The sequence below is a fragment of the Emydura macquarii genome, unplaced genomic scaffold, assembly GCF_026122565.2.
Source record: "Emydura macquarii macquarii isolate MOO-44397 ecotype Brisbane River unplaced genomic scaffold, CSIRO-AGI_Emac_v2 contig_3671, whole genome shotgun sequence".
In the NCBI taxonomy this organism is placed as follows: domain Eukaryota; kingdom Metazoa; phylum Chordata; order Testudines; family Chelidae; genus Emydura; species Emydura macquarii.
In genome coordinates, this window is record NW_027133808.1 from 3,985,152 (window position 1) to 3,997,584 (window position 12,433).

At 40.9% G+C, this 12,433-nt stretch overlaps 1 long non-coding RNA gene across 1 annotated transcript; it reads left to right on the top strand.

The window, feature by feature from the left end:
• The first annotated feature begins 5,635 nt into the window (after positions 1–5,635).
• On the top strand, positions 5,636–11,887 carry LOC137145917 (uncharacterized). Its single transcript, XR_010917795.1, has 2 exons — positions 5,636–5,774; positions 11,587–11,887. It is a non-coding gene; the product is annotated as an uncharacterized lncRNA (long non-coding RNA).
• The last annotated feature ends 546 nt before the right edge of the window (positions 11,888–12,433 follow it).

The following is a 12,433-nucleotide window of genomic DNA, read 5'->3' on the forward strand; positions in this document are numbered from 1 at the left end:
AAAGCTTGAGGCAAGGAAGATGGTTTAAGTTTTAAGCTAAGCTTTAATACGATAGATGACTTTCATCCTTCAGGTGATATAAGTAGAGCTGGTTGAAAATGGGTCAATAGAAGAGAGAGAATGAGCCCTTCCCCAGATGTGCCTCCATCAGAGCAGGAACCTGATTATCCCAGACAAGTGCCCTAAGCACCAGGCTACAGAGTCAGTCTCTCTCATCCTGGCCAAATGGATAGTTAATTATTGATACAAAGTGGAACAGTTCCAACAGAAGAGACTGAGACTTATTCTATAGCTTGGTGATTAGGGGACTCCTTGTGGGAGATGCAGATTTAAATCCTTGCTCTGATTTGGAGCAGGGACTTAAACGGAATTGTTGTTTTCTGCCCAACTCTAGTTGTAAGTGGTTTCTCTTTTCAATACATTGGGCCAACTAGCAAGAGGCTCTAAAATGCCTATTTTAATTTTTTTTTTAAATATTTCAAAAACAATTTTGATATTTTTGTCATTTATTTTTTGTTTTGTAACAGTAAATAGCATGTGGCAACTTCCAAGCAAATTTTCACAGGATAGTCTTAATTTTCATATGGATGTTCCAGCAATATTAAGGCCCAAAGCCAGCAAAGCACTTAAGCACATGCTTAACCTTAAGCCAGACTATTCTCATACTTAAATTTAAATATATACTTAAGTACACCACACTGCAGCTGGACTGGGATCCCGCAGGCCCTGCAGGACATGCTGTAATAATAGTGAGAAGGTAAAATGGACTTTATTGCAGATGGGATTGGGTGGGCAAAAAAACCAGACTGTAGTAATTGGCAGGAAAACACTAAATCTTTCAACAGTTTGTCATAAATAGAATTTCAGCAATGTAAAGCAAGTTTCTTTTTCTTTTTTTAAACTAAAGGTTTTAATACTTAAATTTAAGCAAGGGATAGAAAGATTTGGTGTCTATTATAACAGGAGTTAAAGTATTTTTACATGGTTTAAGCAAGCTGTTTTATTCTTTTAGTGGTAAAAATTGTGTCTGAATTCCATTTATATATATATAATATATCAACTGTGGTGTGTGTGTTTATTTGGGGGCGGTTGTGGTGTTTTGCTTTTAGAAGCATGGGGGAATCTGTCACCCTTGCAAGATTTGCGGGATCTAAGGATTTTGCAGGTGGGAGTGGGATAAAAATGCAAGAAGCAATGTGGGAGCAGGTGGGAGTGGGTAATGTGGGGCAGGATGGGCGGGATTAAAAAAAAATAGTCTTGTGCAGGGCTTTACTTTAAGTGTTTTGCTGGATCAGGGCCTAAAGGCATCCAAAAATATCTCTAGAGACAAAGTATCAGCATTATGCCTTCATCCACTATCACAATGTGATGAGGCAGCGCCACAACATCATGGCACAGATATCACAATAGGACAACTTTTTTCCAAGGAGACAAAATCAGCTGGAATTCCTTCTGGGGCTTCTGTGCACGGACTCCGATACACTACAAAATTTGACCTGGTCTCTTCTGCCCTTATAATCTACAAATTTACAAACCAAAGAGATTTTTATAATTATCTTCACAATATGCAAGTGATATAATCCTCGTTTTGAAAAGGAATGACTGTGTCATGAACGGTATGTGTTGTTCTAAAGTTGAGACAGAATCTTGATGTTTTCAATGTTAAACATAGAACCTTGAATTATTATTGATTGATAAATGTTGTGATAGCATATAGACGAGGCCTCGGCCCTAAAGTGGCAGGCCCTATGCACGCACAACGAAAAGACAGTTCCTGCCACAAAGATCTTACAGCTTAAATATATCAGAACAGGTAAGTACAACAGACAGAAGGAACATACAGTAACAGCTTGTCTACATTTAAAACACTGCAGTAGCATCACTGCAAAGCTTCAGTGAAGACACTACCTATGCCAACAGAAGGGCTTCTCCTGTCAGTGCAGGTAATCCTCCTCCCTATAGGGTGACCAGATAGCATGTGTGAAAAATCAGGACATGGGATAATAGGCACCTATATAAGAAAAAGCCCCAAATATCAGGACTATCCCTATAAAATCAGGACATCTGGTCACCCTATCTCCCCAACAGGCAGTAGCTAGGTCATTGAGAGAATTCTTCCATTGACATAGCACTGTCTATACCCGGGTTAGGTCAGTTTAATTGTAGAGTGTAGGGGGATGGATTTTTCACACCCCTGAGTGACGTAGTTGTAGTAAGTATAAGACCTGTCATAAGGCCTGTAAAACAGGCTAAGGCCTAAGTGGAAAAAGCCAAGTGAACAGGAGTATAAGTGGAAAAAACCAAGCTAGTTGAAAAATGCTGATACTGCAAGCATATATACTGCCAAAATATTGTCAAAATATTAAATTATGTAGCAGGTATAGGATGTACCAAGATATTAAAAACAACTAACTCCCTAAAATGACACTTTGATGAATAGAAATGACTAAAAAGTGATAAATGGAGTTGTTTTGCCCAAATCAGCCAATTAACAGAAAAAGGTGGTATTAGACTACGTCAAGAGGGTGGCAACTACCTACATCAAAGGGGGCAGGACAAAATTGTATGCAACAATGTATAAAAGAGGGTGTCAGAGGGAACAAAGCTGTCCAGTCTAGGGGATAACGGAAAGTCCCGCCGTTGGGCTGTGGCCATTGTAACGCCGCCTATAAGAAACTGACCCAGCAATACTCTGTAGGTCACTTCTTATTGTGCCGCATGCAATAAACCTGGCCTGGGTGCCTTCGTTGCTCAGCTAATCCGTGGTTGTGTCGATTCATTTGATCATGAGAGCCGTCTCAGTTTCCTGATCAGAGCTGGGACAGCATCTACACAGGGACACACACACGCAGCTTACACTGATAAACAACGGTGGCCAACACACCATACTACAGTAGTTATACCAACATAATTTCCTATTGTAGACCAGGCTAATGAGAGGATTAGGAGAAGTGTAACATGCTGTGACCACTGCTTACCAACCATCTAGCAACTCTCAAGTGTCTTGTAGATATCACAGCAGAGATGAGATTTGAAAACAGTCGGTGAAATGGTCTTGGTCATTTTTAGAGGTAGCTTTTCCCATGCATAAGGACCAGCACTGGAGTAAACAGACATTTTGCATAACACCATTTAAATAGAAAAAAAATATCTTTTTCCATTAGATTAGAAAAAAACTGGCAACAGCACCATTCACGCATGTTATATAATTTGGGGTTCATGACCCACCAGAGAGTTGTGTTAAGGAGACAGAGCCAGGGCAAAGTTTAATACAGCATAACTTAGGTTATGTCTACACTGACGGCGGCAAAGTCACCACCGTCAGATCAATCTTTCTGGATTGATTGAGCAGTCAGTGAAGACCTGCTCAATCGATCAGGAAGTCAACCTAGTAAAACCACCTCTTCAAGTGGCACAGTGCAGTGAAAACACCATGCAGAATGGAAGTACAGCAGTACACAGAGTAGCTTGCATAACTCCCATCGACTGCTGCCGAATTGCCAGGTAAGTGTAGACCAGGCCTGAGTTTTCTTAGGAGCATGAAGTCTCAACAGGAGCCCACCACAAGTATTTCTCACTCCAGTTCCCCTTTCAGGAATACCCATGGCAGCAGATTAAAAATCCTGTATGTGATCCATAGGCTGCAGTTTCTATATAATAAAACAGTGAAATTCTTTATAACAAGGCTGTTAATCAAATCATCTCCCTTTTCCCTTTATAAATAAGGATAATGTATATTGTTGTAAACAGTGACTTCATTGGGACTACCCACCTAAGTCAAGTTAAATATATACTCAAGTGTCCACAGGATCAGCGCTTTAGCTTGTAAAGTCCTTGGGTCGATTCTGGCCCCACAGAAGCTCCTGGGAGTTTCACCAGAGATCTCAAGAAGGTCAGGATTCGATACCTTGGGTCAGCCATTTCTTTATTTATATAATGTCAATCACAGAATTTGTCTAGACAGAGTTCGTGCGAGACAAGCTGGGGTGCAAATCTACAGTACCCTAGGGAGCTGCAAACTAACTGTCCATGTGGACCCTGCTATCATGCACTAAAAAGTTCCCTCGTGTGCTTTGATCTACTCCTGAGTAGGTCAATGCATACAAGGAAACTTTTAGTGAACAGCCCCCAGATCCACACGGATGTCAGTTCTTAGATTTACACCCCAGCTTGCCGCTTAGTAACTCTATCTACCCAACCAGTAAAATAAATACATAATACATAAAATAATAATAATTAGTACTAAACAGATGTCAGGGAGCTGGACAGATAACTTTGTGACACTTTGAAGACTAGAGGTGTGACCTAAGGCTCAGGGTTAAGTGCAGTTTCACTTATAACACTAAAATAATACTTTCTCAACTCTCTTTAACAGAGAAATCTGTATTTAGAACTGCAAGAAATTGTTGAAAAAGCAAAGAATGACAACCCTGAGACACAAATGAAATGAACTGCCAAGTAAATTTTTCACAAATGTAATAAATTTTTCTGAAATCACACAGCTTGCTTTTTTCCTAGTAAAAAACAATTGTCTTTGCTAGCTTTCATGACAACTTAGGGATCTGATTTTCCCTTGTAGTGATACTGTTAATTATAATAATGAGCTATCTAAGAATCCAAGCCTTTTTTAAACTGATGTAGTACCTTGTTGTCTATCAGATTAGAACACAATTAAAAGAAGAATTTACCATTTTAAATGTTATGTGGCAAATATTCACACATATATTAAGTCTGTAAGAAATGTCATGCATAGTTAGGTTTAAATCTTCCCTGATGTTTGTAAGACAAGCTGAGAAAGTGAATTAGTGTCCCAAATATAATTATGTGGCATATTGCCATGCGTTTGCTGATTCTCCTAGACTTTAAGGCCAGAAGGGACCATCATGATCATCTGATTTTGTGGCCCAGATGTCAAAACAAGCTACTGATTAGGAGCAGAATGTGATCTTAACTTCTTTTAGGAAAAATTAATTAATGGTTAATTTTCATTGGATTTTCATTCAAGTATGACTTTGTTTGAAATGAATAAGTCCTTGAAGACTAGTTGAGACCGATTTAGTTTTTTCCGCCACCCAGGCCTGTTATCCTCTTGTTCTAAGACAACTAGACATGAATGTGCTCTAACCTGGGACATAATTAGCACTTCAGCCAAGTTTCTAGTGAGCATATGTCCTCCACACAAAAACCATTACCCCAACTGGTTCTTCTTGGCATTCTCAGCAGCAGAATAGCCAAGAACTGAAGGGGTAGAAGTATAAAACTTCTCTTTCACCCCTTAGAGGTAATTCCTCCAAGTGCAGGATGAGGGACGTTGTTGGAGTAGCATGGGGAACTTGCGCTGTCACGTCCCACACTATGCCTGTCTATGACAGGCTGCTGGCTGAAAACTTAAGGCTAAGCCAGCCCATTGCCACCAGAGCCCTAATTAACAGGGGATTGAAGCTGACTGCATGAGCCTGCCAGGGAATGGGCCAATAGGGAGCAGCTGTTAGGCTTGTTAGGCAGGCCCTATAAAGGCTCACAGAAGGGGGGAGGTGATGTGACCAGCCTGGTGAGCCACCTCCCCACCGGTAGAGCTGCCCTGAGCTAGTGGCTGGAGCTGTGTATGTAAACAGACGGTGGTGGGTCACAGACTGTGAATAAAGAGCACTGGTGGGAGCACAAAGCTGAGATGTATGTGTGGTTTGTAGAGGAAGAAGCCTGGAACAGCAAGGGGGCAAGCACAAACCTGCTACACTGCCCTATGGATAAACAAAGCACATGAGGCTCCAAAGGTAAGAATCTGACCCCTTCATCAGCTGTGAAAGTTCACTACAATAATTTAAAAAGGGGTGGAAATGTAATTCATAGGTATGCCCCCTACTGACACACACAATGCTGATAAAACACCACCTTCACTTAAACTTTAAACACGCTCCCTGTGTTACATTGAAGCTTTGCCCTCTCCTTGTGGCACTGGAAGTTTCTTTACATCAAGTACCTTTTACCAAGAGGTTAAACTGGGTGCAGGTCATGGGATTCCTACATGTCATATTTTTCACCACGCCACTCTTTGGAAATTCCCTTCAGGGGAAATCATGGGGATGACACTAATGCTTTGATGCTAGCAGGGCTGAGCTTGCACCACTGAACCAGCTTTGCCACTGAATTCAGGAGGTTCAAGATCAGAATCCATTCATATCATCTCCCGTGTAGCAACATCAGTCAGCTGCTGACAGTTTCATTGTATGTTTCTGCTGGTGTCACGGCATATTCAATCACAGCTCATCCTCAACAAGGTCCCAAATCCCCTCTTCTGGCCTTCAAACAATACCTTAACCTCACCAAGTTCATCTTCAGAAGCAAGCTGCCACAGACCACGATCCACCAACTCAAAGTAGCAGCAGCAGTCTCTGTCAGAACAACAGATGCAAAACCTGTAGACATATCTCTGCTACTACAATGACAAATGCCCTGCAAAACATGCCATGGGGCCTACACCTGCCTATCGTAACATACGATGCACCTCATCCAATGCACTAAATGCCCCAACAACTATGTGAGTGAAACCAACCACTATGTTCTTAAATGAACTCACAGAGAAAAATGATAAAAGGCAAAAACTCCATATCATCCATGGGCAAACACTTTTCACAAAATGATCACTCCATATCTGACCTCTTAGTCCTTATCCTCAAAGAAAACCTGCACAACTCTTTCAAAAGACAGGCCTGGGAGCTTAAATTCATAACTTCACTAGACACTAAAAAATCCTGATCTTAATAAAGACACTGGATTTGTGGTTTATTACAACAATCTGTAACCCACTAACCTCTCTTGTTTGTCCTATGACTGCAGAGGTGTTAATGGGCCACTTTACCTTAAAAACATAAGAATGGCCATATTGTGCCAATGGTCCATCTAGCCCAGTATCCCAGCTTCCGATAGTGGCCAATGCCAGATGCCCCAGAGGGAATGAAGAGAATAGGGCAATTATTGCATGATCCATTCCCTTATTGACCAGACCCAGCATCTGGCGGTCAGAGGCTTAGGGACACCCAGACCATTAGATTGCATCCCTGACCATCTTGGCTAATAGCTATTGATGGATCCATCCTTCATGAATTTATCCAATTCTTTTTTTAATACAGTTATAGTTTTGGTTTTCACAACATCCTCTAGCAACAAGTTCCACAGGTTGACTGTGCATTGTGTGAAGAAGTACTTCCTTTAATTTGATTTAAACCAGCTGCTAATTTCACTGGGTGACCTCTAGTTCTTGTGTTATGTGAAGGGATAAATAATACTTCCTTATACACTTTCTCTGCAACATTCATGATTTTATAGACCTCTATCATATCCCCCCTTAGTCATCTCTTTTCCAAGATAAACAGTCCCAGTCTTTTTAATCTCTCCGCAGATGGAAGCCTTTCTATATTCCTAATAATTTTTGTAACCCTTCTCTACATTTTTTCCATTTCTAATGTACCATTTTTCAGATGAGGGTGACCAGAACTGCACACAGTATTCAAGATGTGGGCGTACCAGGGATTTACATAGTGGCATTATACTATTTATTGTCTTATTATATCTCTCTTTTCCAATGATTCCTAACATTGTTAACTTTTTTGACTTCCACTGCACATTGAGCAGATGTTTTCAGAGAGCTATCCACAAAGACTCCAAGATCTCTTTCTTGAGAGGTAACAGCTAATCTAGACCTCATCATTTTGTATGTATAGTTTGAATTATGTTTTCCAATGTGCATTATTGTGCATTTATCAGCACTGAATTTTGTCTATTTTGTTGCCCAGTTACCAAGTTTGGGAGATCCCTTTGTAACTCTTTGCAGTCTTCTCTGGACTTTACTATCTTGAATAATTTTGTATCTTCTGCAAACTTTGTCACCTCACTGTTTCTCCCTCTTTCCAGATAATTTATGAACAGCACTGGTCCCAGTACAGATCTCTGGGGAACCCTGCTATTTAGGTCTCTCCATTGTGAAAAATGACATTTATTCCTACCCTTTGTTCCCTGTCTTTCGACCGGTTACTGATCCTCAAAATGGCCTTCCCTCTTATCCCATGACTGCTTACTTTGCTTACGAGCCTTTGGTGAGGTACCTTGTCAAAGGCTTTCTGAAAATCCAAGTATACTATACAGGGCCCCCAAATGGGGGGGGGAAAGGGTACACTTTACCAGGGCTCGGAGGTCCTTGGGGGACCCGGCCCAGGCTGCAACCCCCACAGGTATGTGTGTGGGAGGGGGCCCGTGTTACAAGTTTGTATTGGGCCTGAAAAAATTGTGCATGGGCCCTGATACTATATCCACTGGATCACCCTTGTCCACATGTTTGTTTGACCCTCACAAAGAATTCTAATAGACCTTGAATGGTCCCTTAGAATGTGAGTTAACTACTTACGCTAACAATCTGTTCCACCTTATATTTAGTTATGACACTGGATGTACCTTTCCCAAACCTGAAGAGCTGGGTGTAGCTTGAAAGCTTGTCTCTTTCCCCAACAGAAGTTGGTCCAATAAAAGATATTACCACACCCACATTTTCTCACCTTAAACAACAGGCATTTAGTAAAGAAAACAATTACAGACTATAAACATAAACAAACAGGCTTCCACACAATTTGAGTCTCAGCTTCACCTCCATTGCTTACCAGGGACCACACTCTGTCTGTATATAGCACAAAGAGACAGCTACCAATAAACATATTAAACTGGGGACACATTAGGTGCAGCAGTGGCTGAGTGATGGACCCATTCCTTTACAGCTGCTGGGAGTGATCTGCAGGGAGAAGGAGAGATAGGAAGGAGCAAGACCAAGCATTTGTTAATCTCACTGTTCTTTCTTTCTCCATCATCACCCACTGAATTCAGTCCCTTTCTCTCCCAGACCACGCAAGGTCAAATTGTCATACGATCAGAAAACAGCCCACCTTTTCAATAATTTGGCCTGTCAAACATCTTGATCACTACCTAGCTGAATCATTTCGTTTTTCAGTTGGGACTCTCTGTCTTATTCAAACTCCTCTTTGGCTAGATGATTGTTTCACCATCTCATATATAACACATACTATAAGTGCTTGGTTAATTTTTGCCATATTATGCAAGTCCCAGTGCTCCTATTGGAGAAGAAATTGATAGCAAAGTCCTTGGGCCCTTTCAGTTACCAGCAATGATTACAGTGGGTATTGCCCTGATTAGGGTGGGTATTGCCTAGCCCTCTGCAGTCCCCCATTTTATATCCTCTCAATTATAAAGACAGTCACAATATTTTTGAGCGAAAAGGAGGGTTCAACAAAAACAAGACTCTTTTTACATAAAGAATTTATGTGGATTTTTTGGTTTCCATTTTAAAGCAGCTCTGCTTGGCAACCTCCCCTACACATTTCACCTTCAATCTGGACATTAACACTTGCATCACGTCTTTCCTCATTCTCAGCATTTCTCCACTCCTTAGTCAGCCCATCACATCTGTTTGACATCCTCCACTAGGGAAGCATGTTAGGTTTATAGTTGACCATTCAGCAAAACATTTAAGCACGTGCTTAAATCCATCACCATTCGGAAAGCATTTAAGCACCCGCCTAAAGTTAACCACATGTGTAAGTGCTTTGATGAATAGAGATGGACTGCTGAATTGAAGCTAGAGAGCTTATATCATCTGTTCCTGCACATGATGTTCACACTGGCTGATAGACAGCATGAAAGAGCTCTAGTAAATGTCTTTGTTGCAAATGCTGCTGCCCTACTAACCATCTCAATTTATATATAGTCCTTATGTCCAAATGAATTAAATGGCATACACCATTATTCCTGCAGCACAAGAGAAAGCCTGGCTATCTCTGAAAGCTGATAGAGGAGGATGTGTGGCAACACACAGTGCATATTCAGTGTGTTAGTTGAAATAATTAGAAATAAGACATCAATTGGAATGCTACATATTAATTATGACCTGATAACACCAAACATTTGTATAGTGCTTTCATGCTCAGAGCACTTTAATTAATCTTTACAACTACCCTGTGAAGTGGATAAGTATCATTACTCCCACTTCATAGAGAGGAAAATCAAGGCAAAGAAATTTAACAGCTTACCCAAGGCCATACGGTGTCATCAGTGGAAATCAGGCTCCCAAGCAGTGTGCAGACCACGTGACCACCCTAAAATCAGTGTCCAGTCCTTTCTTTACAAGTTTTTTTCTTCTTTGAATTGGAATCAGGCAATTCTTTTGCATCTCTTTTTCTATGTAACACATGCTCAAAGCTGAATAAGATGAAGGCCTATTTATACCATGCCTATCTGGAAAGCTGCAGTGTTGTGGCTTGCTAAGCAAGAAATATGTTAAATATTATCATATGTCATCTCCTATTGATTTGAGCAATTAGTTTAAACTATTGTATGAGTTGAGCCTGTCCCTTTTTTTTTAATTTGGAAAACAATTCATTAATCTTTATTGATCCTGCTCCAAAGAGAAGGTCTTGAGAGAAAATGGCTGTGGCTCTTAGTCAATAAAATAAGGGGATTTCAGGTGAAAAGTACTGTAGTTAGAAACTACAAGCAAAGAGATGTGCTGGAATATGTAAGCACATTTGTATATTGTAAGGCATGAGCTGTTTGGTATCCATCTGTCTTTGAGCTGATACGGACATTATAAGGAAAGTAAAGGAACTGTATAATAAAGTGTCATGTCTTCATTATAGATTTCTATTTGCAGGTCAAGCATTAAAAATAGTTTCAATACACCCTGATCCTATTTTTTTTCCATCCTGCCAACCCCAAGTGTTCAAAAATAATGAACCAAGCCCCCAAAATCATGAGGGTTTTTTTTTTCCAATTACACATTTTGGATTCTTTTTATTTGCCTGCTTGTGGGTTGCAATATGTCAGGTGTTCAAGCCTTTGTCTGCAACGATAAAAGTTAGACATTTACTTTTTAAAAAAACTGAAAGTTGAGATTCTCACAAAATAACTTGATCCCATTGCTGGGATCGTAACACCAAACATCATAAGGCTCATGATATATTTGCAAGAGTTCAGTATATTGCACATTATACTGGGGGATGGTCAGATTCAGGTTCTTTCCTGCTGTGAGAGGGACTGGCCTCTCCGGTGGCATGGCTCAAAATGAGGAAGTACTTTTGAAGGCGGTGACTCATTTTATTCCTGAAGCTTCCTACAGTCTATATGCAGCAGCAGCTGCTTCTGTGGTGTAGGGATGTGGGGCATGGCTGCAGAGACCAAAGGTTATCCTCCATTTAGGAAAGCAGGGCTCTAGACTGCAGCAGGGCAGAACAGACAGCAGAGGCTGAAGCTCACAGCAGGCTTGCTGCTGCATTATGTGATAGTCCCATAACTATTTTCTTGTTAAATGCAAGCTCTCCATGCACACAGCCCCATACAAATAGCTATGCAGTCCATCACTTTGAATGTTAAAAATTATTTATACCAGAAATGCGGAATCACACAAGAGGGGGTTATAGGAAGAGTTATTTATACTAAATGACTCTCATGCCATTTTAAGTTTCCTGTGTGAATAATTCTCTCTCTCTCTCTGCATGCGTCCCTCATTTTGGGTGACTATGCATACAGGCCAATCAAAACAATCAGCCTATCCCTACTAAACATATGGATGGAACAGAGGGAGGAACTGGTGAACAGACCAGCAACGCTGGAATTGCTGAGAGGCATCAAGGTGGCAAATGTAGTACAACTCTGCAGTAAGCAAACATTTGATAGATAGAGAAACTGAGGCAGAGGTGAAGTCACTTGACCAAGGCTTCCCACTGAGTCAATGATAGAGCGCAGCCTTGTCTTCATTCCAGCAGACCAGGCTGCTTCTCTTAAGGGATTTGATGTGGTACGGAAATAGATTGTTGGATTATGTCTTTCAGATGGCTGAGCTCATTTTTCAAGCATGGCTGGTTTATATAGCGTTAACATCCACACATCCTAATCAGAGACTTTGGCCCTGTGTGTTGTCTCTCTCACCACTTTTTCCTATGTTGCTTACCTTAGGTGGTAAACTTGTAGGGGCAGGGACTGTGTCTTCCTGCGTCAAGCCAGAGCACCCATTATAGGTGCTACCAGAATCCAGATCCTAAATAATAATTTAAAGAGCTTCATAAGCACTCTTGGCTGCTGTGTCTCAACATGTTCAGTGTCTTCCAAACACCTTCTAGCTTGAATAATTGAAGTCAATGGGACTGCTCATGTGCTTAAGTACTTTGCTGGATCAGAGCCAGCTTACTTAGTCCCTTCCAGGGTTAGCACTCTTAGTGGGCAAAATAGTCCTTTCCAGTGAGCAGCATGGGTTTGTATTACTCATTCTGCACATGCACATGCAAGCGAGAGCTACAATTCAGAGGGCAGAGCAGAATTTTGGCCATATTGCAGTTGACGCAACAGTAAAATTTTAGAAGTCTAAAAAACAGATGTT